The sequence below is a fragment of the Emydura macquarii genome, unplaced genomic scaffold (genome assembly GCF_026122565.2).
Source record: "Emydura macquarii macquarii isolate MOO-44397 ecotype Brisbane River unplaced genomic scaffold, CSIRO-AGI_Emac_v2 contig_2897, whole genome shotgun sequence".
NCBI lineage: Eukaryota > Metazoa > Chordata > Testudines > Chelidae > Emydura > Emydura macquarii.
Window position 1 is genome coordinate 53,742,994 of NW_027133034.1, and position 17,000 is coordinate 53,759,993.

The 17,000-nt window shown below is 41.3% G+C and overlaps 1 protein-coding gene across 8 annotated transcripts in view; it reads right to left on the reverse strand.

Moving 5' to 3' along the window:
• Window positions 1-15,187, reverse strand: part of ERBIN (erbb2 interacting protein) — a 220,635-nt gene extending 205,448 nt beyond the window's left edge. For 7 of the 8 annotated variants that reach the window (XR_010923878.1, XR_010923879.1, XM_067568851.1 and 4 more), the window contains exon 1: window positions 14,896-15,187. The gene's annotated coding sequence lies outside the window, so the exon portion shown is untranslated. Of the gene's footprint in view, window positions 1-14,679; window positions 14,839-14,895 lie in introns of those variants that run through there. The other variant, XM_067568849.1, reaches the window with a different exon arrangement.
• Window positions 15,188-17,000: the final 1,813 nt, after the last annotated feature.

Consider the following 17,000-nt stretch of genomic DNA (forward strand, 5'->3'; position numbering starts at 1 on the left):
AAGACAGCAGTATGGGGCTGAGAGCCATGGCTCTCAGCTCTCCGCAGCTCCTGGCTGGGAGTCCAACTGCCCCCAGGTTCCACTCCTTCCTGCTCCCAGCTGGGAGCAGGGGCGGGTAAGCTGCCCAGGGCCGAGAGTCCAGGGCTGAGAGCAGAGAGCCAGGACTCTGGGAGGAAGCAGGACTCCCTGTGGAGATCATGGGTGGCAGCCTGGCTTGGAGCAGAGACCTGGCAGCAGCCCAGCTGGGAAGCCTGGAGCCAGCTGTCTTGTCACTTTCACAGCTTGGAAGACAGCCAACAGCCAATGAATGGCATACAGTGTCTACACAGATACTGAACTGTCCTAACTACATCGACATAAGACGAAGTATCTCGTCGAGGTGGAGTTAGTGTAGACCAGAGCTAAGAGTAGCTGCAGATACAACAAAGATGCTGCCTATTAGAGCTTTTGCTCTGGCCCCTGCCACATCCACCCATAAATGTCATAATAATCTGCAATTACTAATGCTTGCCAGGTCATTTGGAGTGCCAAACAAAAAGCCAAAAGCAAGCATTTTCCTGCTTATCTCCCAGATTCACATGAACCTGAAAGACAATGAGGACAAAGTAATGACTACTCCATCTAGAGGATATTTAGGAATGGAAAACTCTTAGATTACAGGTTAAAAATAGTCCTTCAAGAATTTATTGATAAAACTAGTATCATGAAAGAGATTCAGTGAATCAAGTCCAGTGAATGTAGTTTTGGGTAGTGGACCCAAAACATCATGAAGTCCTGACAAACAAGGCAGCAACTACAATTTAAAGCATACTTTCTCTCCTAATTTAGCTCAATCTACTTTTGTTTCCTCTATGTTAATTGTATATTCAATTATACATATCTCCTGGTCCAGATGACTCATTCTTTACAGCAGTTTATGGATGATTAGTCTCTTTCTGCTTTGAAGGCTGATTCCAACATTGTCTCTTCACATACATTTGCGTGGATATCCGTATTGAGAGTCAGCATTTGTTCCAAATACAGTAGAACCTCAAAGATACAAACACCAGAGTTACAAACTGACCAGTCGACCAAACACCATGTGAAACTGGAAGTAAGCAATCAGGCAGCAGCGGAGGAACGAAAAAAAAAAAGGTCAATACTCATACTATACTGTGCCTATATTGCCATCTTGGGCATGCAGGACAGAAGCAGCCTGGGATCTGCACTGTTTCCTGTAAGCCAAGAGTGCTGTTTCACTCCCCTGCCACCCCACTAGGAGAGGGAAGCTGTTTTCACCACCACCCCGTCAGGAGGGTCAGTCCAGAGCCCAAGAAGCAGCTGCCACAGGCCTGGAGCTGGAGTGGAGGAGCTGTGCTCTGGAGGAGTTTTAAAGGGCCACAGCCTGTGCACCAATGGGGCACAAGCTTTGCCCATAGCTGCATTCCTGGATCCTGCTGGCATCTCTGGGAGTGCAAGGGGCAGGGAAGGGAGGGGTGCTGGTTTGGTAGAATATAAGGAAAGCAGTTATTAGTTATATTTGATACCATTGTGCAAACTTATTTTTTCTTCAGTTTTGCACTGTTCAGGTCAGGATGAAAAATAAAGAGCTATAGAAATCATTATTTCTGTTGCAATGCATTTAGGCAGTTTTGGCATTAAAATAGTTTGGCAGCTCTCCTAGTAATTTTATTACAAATATATTCTATGGTGGTTTCCAGACAGCCAGTATTTTTGCCTCTTTAGATAGTGGAGAAAGATACCACTACTTAAGGAAATCAAGCAACCATTCAATCAACCAAGCAGACATGCAGGATATGACAATTAGAAAAATTGCACTGTAATACAAATCTTCCTTTGTGAAGAAAACTATAACAAGTCACAAAAAAAAAAAAAAAAAAAAAGCAACTAAGCATCAAATAAGAAAAAGCCAAAGAACAAGATGCCGCCATCCTGACAGCACTACAATACGTAAGTAGGATTAACGTCTCTCCCTCCTATTAAAAAACACTGGAAGCAGGAGAGTTGCAAAACTTCTGTAAACTTCAATATTTTTTGGTTAACCCTTAAGAATAAATTATAATTGTTCTAAATGTTTTAGCTTCCTGACATCTGGTGCTTTCTATAGAGAGAAAAATCCTTCAGTCCTACTTCAACATTATCAAAGTAGAAATGGGCTAAGAAATACAATATTGTTATTAACATGTCCATCCCTGAAGACACCTTCCATCTGAGAGTGATGGTACTGAAATAGCAACAAGTAGTATTTCTAATCTTCTGAAAATTACATATACACGTTATTTAATAAATATTTGGTTATTGTATCTTAATCAGTGGAGTTTTCCCTTTAAACCAGGGCTTCCAAAAGGTAATGGGCCAGTTCATCTTCCCAATTTCTTCATTAAATATTCAGCTTCTACATCCCCCATTTCCACCAGTATTCAATATTCAGAGAGAGGTGGACAAGAGATATCTGCTAGGGTTTTGTTTTTTAAAAAATAAGGTACCTATAATTAATGTGGGCTACTGTGTGCCTGGAAGTCAATAGTTTTTACTGGGCACTCTGCTTTTTAAAATCAGTCCACTTATTTAGGAGCTCAAATAGGGATTTTGAATCTTAATAAAAATCCATTTTTAAAAGTCTTGATCAAGCAGCAGAATTAAAATAATATTGGTAAGTTTCGTTTTCAGACAACACCAAAACATGTTGTTCATTAGGTCAGATGCTCTGAAACTGAGAATCAGTTACCTAGACCTTGTCAATTTAAAAAAAAAAAAAATTAACTGTAGACATGTTATGTTGACTTACAGCCACTGCTATAATTACTGACATGGCTGATGTTCACACTGCTCTCCTTGGGACAGTGGAATGTGTCTTCACCAGGAGCACTTCCACCAAACCTAGGGGGCAGTGTGGGGAGCTTCCCCCAACACACACTCCTTGATCCCAGCCGGGGCAGCCACGCAGGGACTTCTCCTCTCCCCAGTCCCAGCCAGCCAGGAGCTGGGGGAAGCAGTTTCCTTCCCCAGAAGGGCAGCCATGTCAATTTCAGGGCTCAGCCATGTAATTGACATGGCTTCCCAGGCAGGGAGCAGGTGGAGAAACTCCCAGACTTCTGGCCCTGGCTCCCAGCAGGACCCGGAAGCAGCATCCCCAGCTTCTCAGCTGGGAAGGGACAAGAAGCCCGAGCTGCTGCAAGCGGCTGGCTCACAGTCCCAGCTGAGAACAGGGTGAGAAGTCAGGAAGCTTCTTCACCTATTCCCCACCAGGGCAGCCACCTCAATTACATGGCTGAGCTGTGAAATTGACATGGCTGCCAGTTCCAGCTGGGACTGGGAACCAGTGCAAGACTGGGAACCCCACTGCTTGCCTGGTCCCACAGTCGGGAACAAACCTTCCTGGGCTTGCAGCAGCTGGGGCTTCTCACCCTGCTCCCAGCGGGAATGACAGCTCCTCCACCACCATAAGGGGACGCAGTGTCTACACTGACGCTGCATTGCCCTAGCTATGCCGACAAAAGCCTTACACCTCTGGTTGAGGTGGTTTTATTTTGTTGAAAAAACAGGGTAGTTTTGTCAGGGGGGAAAGGAGGGTGATTTTAGTTTGTATACCAGCACTGTTTTGTCAACAAAGCTGACTTTTGTCAACAAAACTCTCCAGTGTAGACCAGGCTCTAGATGCCTGTGCAACCTTGAAATCATGATCACGTTTTACCCCTCCTTTTTGCGTGTATGCAGTGGAGCAGAGGGAGAGAAAGAATTAAGGGAAAAAGAATTCACAACAGCCTTCACAGTTCTGCTCCTGCCTGCTCCTTACTGGTAGTTAAAAAACACATTGACATGTCTGTACAGAGTTTTAGCTTTTTAATGTTACCTAATCTAAATTTCAGATGTCTCTCTCCACTACCATTCTTCATTAGAAATCTGAAATTAATCTAGGTTTCAATTCTTTTTTCTATAGTACTCTGACTACCATTACTTTTATTTTATTCTATGCAGAACTTGTGTAATTTAGCTAGATATCTACTAGCCAAAAGCAATTACCAAACTTACCAAAAAGGGAAAAGAATGCTGGGATTCCTTTTAGGATGTAATTTTGGGGCTCCAGCTTTCACTCTCTGGGTAGCAGACGCCTGATTAATTTTAAGTCCCTTCTACAACTTCTCACAGGCTATTGAACAAGCAAGAGTTTAGAAAAGGGATAAGGGACCATAACAGCAGTGAACTGGAGAAAATAAATATGGGGGGGGGGGGGGGGGGGGGAGACACTGCAGACTCAGAATCAAGCAGTGAGCCACACCAAATTCAGGTATGCTCTGTTTTACCCTGAATTTCTACTTTAAACATAATTTTGATTCAAAATCCTCTGCAATAGTATCTGCAGGTTCTTACAGTGTTAAACATTTGTTACAAGGGGCCCAATATCAGCACTGTTGAATCACATTGGTAAATATCGACTTGTGTGATGAGTCTCACTGAAGCCAGTGTGTAAACAGTTAAACCTTCACTCTTACTGGTGAACACCTATCAGCCCCAAGGTATTAACTTAGGGGCTTTCCCCCTGATACTTGACCAAAGTTTTTCATGTTTCACTACTGAAGTGACTATTGGCGGGGGAGAAGAAGGAGAAGAGTGTTTAAAACAATTTCCATCTATCTCATTACTTCCTTCCACTTGCTCCAGCAATGAGGCTATAAACTTAGGATGCCAACTTACTGCTACCACAATATCACCAATCTTCTTTATTATTTCTTAAATGTAAGGTCAGACAGAAGATATAGCACAGGATCTCAAGAATTCCATGTTTCTCCTACCCGTTCAAGATTAAAGCAGGAAAATCCTACAGAAGAATATGCCTATATCGCTACATATCTCCAACAGAAACAGCATGAATTGCATGAGTTTTGGCAGTTTCACACTGCTAAAGAAAACAAATGCAGTAGCACAAATACAATTTTGCTTAGAAGTAGTAGGGTAGTACAACAATGTACACACAAATGGGAAAGGGGTAGAGACAGACAGGAATGAGATGGAGCTGGCTCAGTGGTCCACTGTCAATGAATTTCAGTTCAGGACAAAGTTGGGAACATTATTTTAGGGTGCTGGGAATGGTGCAGCTTAGCTCTGTTGGGATAGATTGAGGAAGGGAAGGTTTAGGTAGTTAACTTATCTGCAGTTCTAGATCTATTTGGCTTTTCTAATAGTTCCCTTTTTTTTTTTTTATGTTCTATTATTTCAGAATAGAGTTTGGCACTATATGCTTATGAACTGAAAAAGCCTGTTAGGAATAATCCGGAAGAAAAGGACTGTTTAATGTACAATAATTCTGATAGCATGACTCCATAAAAGTTAACAAAAAAGCATTCCAAAACTGCATAATTCATCAATCAAAGAAAGGCAAAAAGGCAATGTACTAGAGAAAAAGGTAACTGAACAATCCTTTAGCTACTTCTCCTGTATTTACATTTCTGATCTTGTCCATCAGACTCAAAGTTCAAGGTTCTTGAGTTTTGTTTTCTTCCTTTTAAAAACTGAAACACTCAATTAGTGACATTTAAAATTCCGTAGATAGAAAACCTTAAAAGGGATCCACAGTGTTTTCAAAACATATTCCTTCCAATCAACATCCTACAGAACAAGGTAATTTTTGGTATTAAAAAAAAGTTATTTTTCTTTTTTTCCCCCATCACTGTAAAATGGATTGGAAAAAAAAGACTTCAGAAAAAAATTCTAGTTTTTTTGTTTTTGTTTTGAATACTCTTCCATTTGTTCCTTTTATTGGATATAGTTGTTTAGGGAAGAAAGGGGAACACTAGTCTAAAGCAAGTCCTACTGGAGTATTTGTCAGTGTCTTTTATTTAAAGACCTTCCTTGTAGCCAGCTGAACCATCATTCCAACATGTTGTATGATGCCTTGATGCTCCAGGTCAGAGATGTACTATATTCAGTGTGAGATAAAAAATTCAAGACAACCCAACTGCCCAGCACAATGACCCAGGACAGGATATCCTGTGTTTTAACCACCTGTAACTGTTAGCTTTTCTTACATGACTACAAGTACTCAGCTGGGTATAACCTTTTATATGCATCCAGTGTAAAATGGCAGGCCAGTGTTCTGAATCCCTACAGGCTTATTGCATTTTCACTTCTGTTAGCAATGGCCTATCAATATCTTTGCTTGTGACCCACTGCAGTGAGAAAGAGGACGATGCAATTTTTTAATCTGCATATTCTATCCTGTACTTTGAGCATTTTTCCCATGAAAGACTTACACCAAACACACCCAACTTACTATTAAGAACCACAAAGATGTGAGAGGTAGTATCTTTTGTTGAACCAACTTCTGTCCATCTTGTGTCTCTAATATCCTGGTACCAACCTGGTTACAAAAAAGCTGCATTTTAAGAGTGATGTAATATTTTATCAGTTAAAATATAGGACCCAATCCTGCAAACAATTTATGCATATGAGGAATTTTAAATACATGTATAAGCATTTGCAGGATTAGAGTCATAACTTGCACAGAAGTTTTCAAAGGAAAAAAAATGCCTATAATTTCCACTAGTTTAATTGCATCAGTTTGGATCTCAATGTTCCCTGAAATTAAATTCCAAATTAAAGCTTGCCTCCCATCTTCCAGGAAATTTAAATGAGACTTGTAATTTCCCTTTTACAGCAATTTACCACTTAAAAGAGTAAAGCTACTGATCTGTACTTTAGCTGCTTAGTAGGTATAAATTTCACAGCGATTCTCAGGCTTGCGTCTCAGATCCCTAGCACAAGACAACCAGAATTCTAACTTCTACATTTTTTGGACACTGGAACTCCTCTGGTGCCAGGCAGCAACCCTCACCACTCTCATCCTCAGCCAGCCTGCCGTCCCCAAACATCTGGAATCACCTAGACAATTGAAGGATGGGGACAGGAAAGTAGTATGCACTCTAGGAAACACAAAATGTTCTTTATTAATACCTGTGTGTGGGACAAGAAGCACCAGTGCTGAAACTAAACTTAATTTGCCAAGAGTCTGCTCCTGGAATATATGCATTGAACTTAGCATAAAGAGCGTTCTAATTGCAACAAGAGTTCCTAGCACTCCCCAGGCAGAGTTTACTGGTGTCTTCAAAGCAGCCTCACAGAGGATCAGGAGCAATTTAGCTTGATTACTGAGCATACACCATATCTTCTGAATAATTTTAATTCCTTGCAAAAGAACTAATTGCTGGGGAATTCCATAAACCTTGTTGTGAAACTTCCTGAAGTGGTGGGGTTTCACAGCAACACATCAAAGATCCACTGGCTCTCCTGATATTTCCTATCTTAGCTTCTTCCATCAAGGCTCCATCTCAGAGCCCTGATCCAATTCCCACTGAAGCTAGTGGGAGTCTTTTCACTAACTTCAATGGGTGCTAAACCAGATGCCAAGAGGAGCTGAAGCTGAGTACCACCCATTTGGCTTTGATGGATACTATATTACATAAAAAAAATAAAATAAATAAAACACTTTGGTAGTAAAGCCTCCAGGCCTACCACAGGAAGTTAGATTTGTACCAAACCAGAGTTCAAGCAATTAATTGTCTTGGTCAATTCTACCTGTGCTTTCAATGGTAAATCCTTTAAGCAACTCTGAACAGCTTCATGAGAGTCCCCGTGAGATGCCTCAAGAAGGGTATAGAGGCATTTCCCATGTTGTCTCAGTAGTCAGAGTGACATCAACAGTCAAATCTGACACTGAACCAAACAATGCAACATGTGTGTTAGTCTATTACAAATGTTGTTTTGCTGCATGGATATGGCCTGAAGCAACTGAACAGTATTCCTGCCTTCTTATCAGCTAAGGAAACTAAATTTCCTGAAAAGCAAGTAATACAACAAGCAGGTGCCAGAGTACCACCAGTAAGCATCAAAGCACCACAAAACTACTTAACTGCTGAAAAACGCACCCAAAAGGCAAAGGACTAACGCATGTATGTTGGACATGTTAATATATTTGTTTTTCCTAAAATTAATTAAGTATTTTAGGAAAATTTAACAGAGCAAACACCAACTCCTGGTTAGGCCACCACCACACTGAGGCCACCAAAAATCTCGTTGTGAGAACCCCTAGTTTAGTGAGATTACACACCACTTCAGAGTCATTAAAACTAATGCTAGTATTCAGTTTGTGCATAAAGTTCATCAAGCAGTTTACAGAAAGACAAATATAGCTTGAGTGTGTGCTTCAAACAGGTAATTTGACCTAAAAAGAAAAGAAAGCTCAGTACAGAGGTTTTTAATACATTTCCTTTCAGGCTGTTTCTAGCAGTTAAATTCCACTGCAATTCCACTGTGCTGCCTACAACATCTCCCTATGGGGCTGTCTGGCATTCCAAAATAACCAAAACACATAGCACTCAGGACACATTTCCTCCCTCCAACCCTCACTCGTGGCAAACAAATATGACAGGGGCTACAGATGTGGCAACATAACACCATTATGTTGGCTCTTATCCAGCAGAGAACATTCCCCTTGCTGGTGGAATTTCTGGCATGGGAAGGGAAAGGAAAGGAAGTCCACCTAGGTTCCGGACTGAACAGCATGAAGATACAGGACAACAGTCAAGACTCAACATCTGCTCTATGACCGTAGCTTTTACCTTTTACTATTACAAGACACACCTAAGAACACTAAATGAAATTAAGAGAATAAATTTTATCCCCCCCCCCCCCCATTTGTTTCCTTTGTGCCTTTTATACAACTTTGTATACAGCCAATATTCCTGTTTCCTCTGCTCATAAGAGTCTTTCATACAACATCAGGGAATATGTAAGTGTGATTATAAATCCACAAAACTTGACAGGAATGCAGGGGTTATACAAAATTTTTTTTTAATTAATTGGATTTCTCACTTCTTCAATACAGATTATTCCAAAATATATATCTCATCTCACAAGCTTTCATCTCACAAAAGCTTAATAGCTTTTGGAAGCCAACATTTAAAGTGGAACCTGTTTGCAGAAGACAAGACAACACTATGGGTAATGATAGAACCATATGAATGTAGGGCTGGAAGAAATGTCAAGAGATCATTTAGTCCAGTGCCCTGCACTGAGAAGGGAATGGATTAGGCATACTTGATCTTAACAGGTGTTTGTCTAACCTGTTATTTAATGCCTCCAATGATGGAGAGTCCACAACCAGCCTTGGAAGCCCAATCCAGTACTTCACAGTTAAAACATTTTTCCTGATACCCAACCTAAATCTCTCTTGCTGCAGATTAAGCAGTCCTAACATCAGTAGGCATGGAGAGCAATCGATTACTATCTTCTTTATAACAGCCTTTAACGTACCTGAAGACTTATCAGGTCCCTCAACAGCCTCTCTCTTCTCTCAACACCAAACATGCTGAGTTTCTTTAACTCTTCTACATAGGTCACTTTTTCTAAACCTTTTATCATTTTTACTGCTCTCTTCTGGTCTCCCTCTAGTTTGTCCACATTGTTCTAAAGTGTGACAGCCAGAATTGGCCTTAGTACTCCAAATTATGTCTCACCAATGCTGAGCAGAGTAGGACAACTATCTCCTGTGTCTTACAGATAACATTCCTGTTAATACACCACAGAATGATACCAATCTTTTTAACTATTGCTTCACATTTTTCGCTCATATTCAATTTGTGAATTTGTGCCACTATAACCCCAAATCCTTTTCTGCAGTACTATTGCCTAGGCAGTTATTCCCTATTTTCTAGTTGTACATTTGATTTTTCCTTCCTAAGCATAGTGTCTTCCACCTGTCTTTACTGAATTTCATCTCACTGAATCCAGACCAATTTTCCAATTTGTCAAAGTTGTTTTGAATTTGAATCCTATCCTCCAAAATGCTTTCAACCCCTCCCAGCTCGGTGTCATCCACAAATTTATGAGCACTCTCCACTACATTATCCAAATTATTAATGAGAATATTGAATAGTTTTGGCCCCAGAACAGATACCAACAGGACCTCATTGGGAAATGCCTTCCCAGTTTGACATTGAATCATTGAAAGACCATGCTCAAAGAGTCGTTAGCAACCGACTATGCACCCACCTTTAGTAACTTCATGTAGACCATATTTCCCTAGTTTGTTATTAAGGCTTTTGACAAAATCCTTCATGACATTCCCAAATAAGCAATCAAGATATGTCATATCTATTGCTCTCCTCCCCAATCTACTGTGTCAATAACTGTGTCAAAGGAAATGAGGTTAGTCTAGCATGATTTGTTCTCAACAAATCCATTCCGACTATTCCTGATCACCCTATTATCCTCTAAGTGCTTCAAAGATAGTTTAATCATTTGTTTCAGTATCTTTCCAGCTATTGAAGTTAAGTTGACTGGTCTATAAATCCCCAACTCTCTCTCCCCCCCCCCCCCCACCCACACACACACACACCTTTTAAAGACATAATATGTTTGCCCTTCTCCAGTCCCCTGGGACTTCACCAATCCTCCAGGAGTATTCAAACGACGATCTTTAAAGGCCAGATTGTGCTTGATCCTGGCATAGATGCACAAAAAGGCAGCAGGGCACAAGGTGTTCCTCCTCCACCCTGCCATACAAAGGGTGAGTACAGCTTCGGTCCCTGCACTTTCCAGAGAACTACTGCTTTCCATTAGTGTCCCCCAGGCATAGGTCATAAAAAAGTAGGCAGCAGGGCCATTCCTGAGCTAAATGCATGTTTGACCTACCTATGGGATGATCCAATAGGCATACTGCCTCTCAAAGGCAGGGAGCTCCAGGAGACATTGTCTCATTGAGGTGCCATGCTTCCAAGTGCACCTGCTGGGTCATTGGCACCTCACATCATTCTCAGCAAAAAGGTAGCACTTTATGCCACTATTTATCCCTAAATATAATGGCTGATTAGCACCAAATCCCTGCAAATTAGCTAGATTTAGAAATTGTAATCTGCCTTCCATATTAAACTATGTTAGAGAAACCAGGTACAATGTTGATGTCCTCCACCATAACTGAAACACAATTTGTGTTAGTGTTAAAACGAAGTATGAAAGATTTGTATAATTGTTTAGACCTAACTACTGGACACATTCTATATCTGCAAAATGCAAACACCAACTCAGTGTTGAAATATTCCTCTGCCCTACTTGCAGAAAAAAAATAAAACTATACAAGAGATGAAATGAAGAGAAAAAGTGCTAAAAACAGCTATATTAAAACTCAAGGGTCGTAAAACAAACTAAACATTTTACACTGTTGAAAAGTAGGTAACCATGGAGCAAAAACACTGCACACAAATAGAGATAAAAGGATATCCCAAGAATACTACAAAAAGAACTAAGCATCATTGAGAATACATTTTAAAATAACTGATAAACACCCTGCTTTTCTTTATACTTATCACAATAGAAATAAATAAATCATCACTTGTACTGCAGTTCAACTATTTTAGCCAGGCAAAAACATCAACCACATTATTTCATCTGAACCCCTGAATTCATAGCAATTTCCACATAGTGAACATTTTAATCCAACACATCACCTGTAAGCACTTATGTTAGCTGTCAGTACCATGTTCTCATTGGTATGATCAGCTACTTTCAGGTCAATAGGAAAAAAGTTTTCCATCCCAAAGCTATCAAACCTTCCTTCAAAAGTATTAGGTTATTCCAGAAGGGAGACTCACTGAAGAACATACAGTCTCCTAAAGGTTCACACAAAAGCAAAAAGAGATGCATAAACAACCCTGCAATAACAGAAACATCCCTCTAATCAATTTGTTGGGTAAGTTTTCTCTTCTCAAGTATTTCACTTTCAGAGGGAGGAGGTAAATCAATAATGGTCTAAAGTTGTAAAAATGAGAAAAATGCTTTTACATTAAATTGAGTGGAAGTAATCACATCAACCTTCCTCTAATACAGTGTTTCTTAACCTGGGGGTTTAGAGGGGTCGCAAGTGCAGATCTGGTATTGGGGGTGACAAGAAAGGCAATTGCCTGGAGCCACAGGGGCACCATGAAACTAAGTTACATGCCTCAGCCCCGTGGGGGTGGGACTCAGGCTTCAGGGGTACAGTAGTTTGGAAAGGTTAAGAACCACTTCTCTAATATGTTAAAAAAGCATAAATAATAAATCTATTCCATGGAAAAGTTTAATATTGCTATTTACCTTAAAGTCATACACTATGCATGAATGCCATTGAAGGGGGAGCAGGTGGGGAACAACCATACATTTACTCTTACACTACCATATTTTATGAACACTTGAATGAAAATTGCTAATAGCTCATCATCCCTAAAAGCCCCTAAGTCAGCTCTACTTGAACTAGGCTATAATACAATATTTGTACATATCTATCTACTTAAATAACTCAAATGAGAACATATGAATAGTGATGTTCTAGTGGCTAGTCTCCTAACCACAGTGGTATTTTGTACATCACTATAATTGTATTTTTAGCATTTCAATTTTAAAGTAGCTGTGTTATAAGACTATTGGTTTGTACGTATCTAACTCAGTTGAGGTAGGGGAAAGTGGGAGTAGCACACCAAATTAAAAGATTCCACTCAGACAGCAACACATTTTTGAAGATACTAATTGAAACAGCACAAGTTAACACACACACACACACACACACACACACACACACACACACAACCCACCAACCAGCAGATTTAACATTTTATAAAGTGAATTGATCAAAAATTGACAATTTAAAGAGTTGACTACCCTGTAATTTTTTTAGTCTCAAACACTATTGGCTGCAAGAAAGAATAAATTCTCAGATTAATAATGAACCATGCTAATGAAATGAATGCTATTCTATGTCATAACCACTAGCTGTAACTAGTAGTGAACTGCACTTTCATCATTTAAGAAGGGCCTCATCTGTAGCTGCCATGGTGACAAAACTGTAGTTTAAAAAATTGCAGCCCCAAATACAAAGATCTATTCTCCTACATGGCATTGAAAAAATATCAAATGCATCATCAGAAAAACAAAAGGTCTGAAAAGAAACAAAATTGCATCAATTAGGAACACAGTGGTTTACAACTAAATATGTCATGCATTACTATATTTTTTCCCCCTTTAGAACCTAGTCATTACTGGGAAGCACTGCTTTGGAAAGTGACCACTCTTTGTAAAAGGATTACTCTATTTAGACTTCATTGCTTTTCTGCCAAGTATAAGCCTTATAAGGAAGATGAAGTTCAATGTCATCTATTTTGTTGAGTTCTTTCAAATGCCCAATAATAACCTTTTCTGTTGCCTGTGTATATGTATATAAATTGTAAACCAGATCACTTGTAAAAGTTATTTTGTATCAACACAAATTTGTCATTTTTCCACTAAGGACTATTACTAAGCCAGTCAGTGCTAGATGAATAATTGTTTCATACCTACACAAAACTGCCTACTTATTTAATTGATCGGGGTTAGTAGGTATTTTACTTTCTTGAAAAATTGATATATACAGTAAAAATTGATATATACTTTAGTTATAAAGGTTCACACAAAAAAGTTAACATATTTGATTCTCAGACTCACCAGTTCCATCTTGCTAAAACTAGATTGGGTATGGTGTGTGATCAATCAGTATAACTGAAAACACCACCATCCAATTTGTTATACAAAGACAACAATTTAGACTGGTTTCTACCAAGAGGAATACAAGCCAGTCCCAAGTTATGGCCTTTAATGCATTCTTTGGAAATATACACAATACTTTAAATGATTTTCTACATAAACGCAGAGGGTCTCGCTCAGCTCAGGTAGTTTCGGAACTCCAATGTAATCAACATCTGGCAATTGCCTCTTTGAAGCATCTTAAACCAAGTTGTGATACAGCATGTAGAAACTTTGTTAAATAAGGTTTTTGTTCAAGGCAGTTAATCAAGACAAAGTAACAAGCAGTAGTTACAATTATGCAATACTGCAACATCTGTTAAGGATATCACATTGCATGGAGACAATGAATTTTCTTTCCCCTCCAACAGATTGAGGAGCCTTACCTAAAGCAATGAAAACTAAAGTAATAACCCAATTTTTTACCAAAATGTATACCATATGAATTTGAGAGTCAATTCTTACAGTAACTTGTATTAAAGTACACTATTTTCCATCGTTTCTTCTACATGGACGGTATCAGGAAAAACTTCTACAGGTTCTACATTTAGGGCATATTTCTTGTACAGGAAATCAATTACTGCTGTAAGGAGATGCAATATGAGTAGTATTGGGTCTCCTACTCCAAAAGCTAAGGTAAAACTAAACAAATTAACTCCTTTCCAATAATGAAATAGGTAGCCAAACTTTTCATCTTGATGAGCAGAAGAAAAATAATGCAACCTTATTTAGGAAGAGCTAAGTGAACCTATTTTTTAAAATAAGATTAGTTCTTTTTAAAGGGTGCATTTATCAGATGGCCAGAGGAAATGAAACAACACCCCTGACGGGGTAAGGTTTAAAAAAAAAAAAAAAAAGCAAACAGTCATCTACAAACCTCTGAACTTCTTTCAAGTAAAAACATTAAAAGCAGCACCCTTGCAAGCCCTTCTTTGCAGAGAAAGGAACTAAGCTGCCAGGTTTAGTAACTATTTCTGAAGAGAACGATTTTTTTTTAAAGCACAAATGCATAAACCGGCAGTTTCATTTCAATCCCTCAGCCTGCTGAACAAAGAAACTTCTGTGTTTGAGGAGCTTAAAAACTTTCGATCTCACCAGATTCTTCTTGCAGCCTCCATGGAAATAACGATCCCACTCACACAAATAGCATTGGAAGAGACAAAAGGAGAGTCAGGCTATTTCAGGCAGATAACACAACCCAGCAAGAAAAATAAAGGCCAAAAACAGGATATCAAAATGAAGCGCGAGCTCCTTCCTTTCCCCTCCCCTCGGCGCAAGGTTTCTTACTCAAACCTCCTCCGCACTACTTACCTTTGATCGCGGGTGCCTCAATCAGCTTCGCCCCAAGCCAGCGGGGCGCCTTTCCACCCCCAGGAGAATTTTAAATCCAACCAAGTTTCCTTCCCGTGGGCCGAGCGGATGCAGCCGCTTTCGGCCGGGACGCAGCAGGCTGGGGGATGGGGAAGCAGCACCGGCTTCTGGGGGCACCCCGGGTCCCTCGCGACCGAGTCACATTCCCTCGGCCGCGGCGCTGAAGTTGAAGAATCACTTCCTGCCCTGCCCCGAGCACAGCCACACACGACGAGTCCGCAACGCCCGGCGCCCAGCCCTACCCTACCCGCTCCACCCCCGTCTCCCGGCCCTGGCGGCGGCGGCGGCGGCTGCCTCCTCCCCGCACTAGGCCAGCAGGTCCGCACGCCGAACCCGCCCCGCCTGCTTTATTGTCCTATAGCGACTGCCGCATGCAGCCCAGCCCCGCCCGCGCCGCCAACCGCCGCTGGGGGCGCGAGGGTAAGAGCGAGAAGCTCCTTCCTCATCCCACCCCCCCCCTGCCTCCTTCCCAGCCGTTCCCTGAGCTGCCGCCGCGGTCGCAGCAGGGAACCGCGTGTATGCGAGTCGCCTCCTGCCCGCACGCCGGCCGGGGCCGGCCAGGGGCGCCAGAAATACACAAGGCGGCCGCACCGCCGCCCAGCCAGGGGGAGACACTGCAGCGCCGCCTGTAAAGGAGGGGCAGGCGCGCCTCTCTCACACTCCCTCCTCCTGGCCGCTAGGGGAAGGGGAGGGGGAAGCCGCCTGTCCCACCCCAGAGCCAGACAACAAGTCTGGAGCTGCGGGCGGGCGAGCGCCGCGGCGGCGGGACATAGCCAATCCGGAGCCAGGGCCTCACGAGGGGCGGCCTAGTCCCAGCCAATCACTGCGCTCCGCCAGCGATGCCTCAGCAAGTTGCGTTGAGTGAAACCGGCTGGGAGGGGGAGCGGGGGAGGGGGAGGGGAAAAGAGAGTGGCAAGAAAAGGTAGAAGACGTGAAAGGAGTGAGATTGGGGGAGGGGATTGAAGGCTGAAAAGGGAAAGAAGCAGCCCAGAACATAGTGCTGGTACTGGGCGGTGCTGCTGAACCCTCTGGCATGAAGTGGTTTCCATCATCTACAGGGTTTACAGTATGGTTCAATGGCTCTCAGCACCCCACCCTCCCCCGTACAAATTGTGTCAGCACCAGGGGTGGAGTAAAAACTTGGCCTTTGTCAGTGTAAAACATTCACTTCAGTTTCTCTTTGCACCCAAAATGCTGCAGCCTTTAGCCTGATTCAGGTCCGTGTGTGTAAAACAAACCAACAGCTCTTAGTTGCTGATGCCCTTTGTCTTCCTTACTCAGCAATCGCCATGTGGGGTTTTTTTTGTCTTTTTTTCTAGGGTAAAGGTGTAACTATTTTATTCTGCTTCTTTTTGGCAGAGCTAATGCAAGAAGGGTGTGGTGGCTCATTTTTCTTTTTAAGGAATGTGTCAGTTTGGACAAACTCAATCTGGATTCTGGAATGACATGTTTCATTGGGTGTTAGCAGCTCAGCATCATAATATATTAATTACACCTATCACAGTCTGGCTTGTGCCAGCCTTTTCTTCTTTCACACTCTTAACAGCCTTGTTAGTTATCAGTCCAATGTACCATTTACTTCCAATATATTTAGTGAGGAGTAGGGGGGAAAAGATGGCATAGTGCCACATGGGGAGTTTCCAAAAAATAAAAAACTGTGTTTGAGTGTGTTCTATTAAACTACTTAAATGCTAATAATAATGCCATCTTATATTTGGGATATTATACACAAAACTAGGAAAGAAGTTGTATTTCCCACCAAAACTTTTGATCTCTTTCTACATAAGCAGCATTTTGTTACTGAATATGCTATTAACTTTAATGTTTCGTAACATGCAAGTGTATGTGAAATGTGGCTAGCAGATTTGTTTGTCACATTTATTCATCTGTGTATGTTAAATCTCAACAATATGTTGTAGTAACTGTTTTTGCATTTTGTTTCCTTAGTTTTTAAAATATTTTGGTGAATCTGTTGCTAATGCAAGATGCCAGATTGACAATTCTGGAGCCTGAAGTTCTGCTGAGCCACAAGACAGACAGCACTA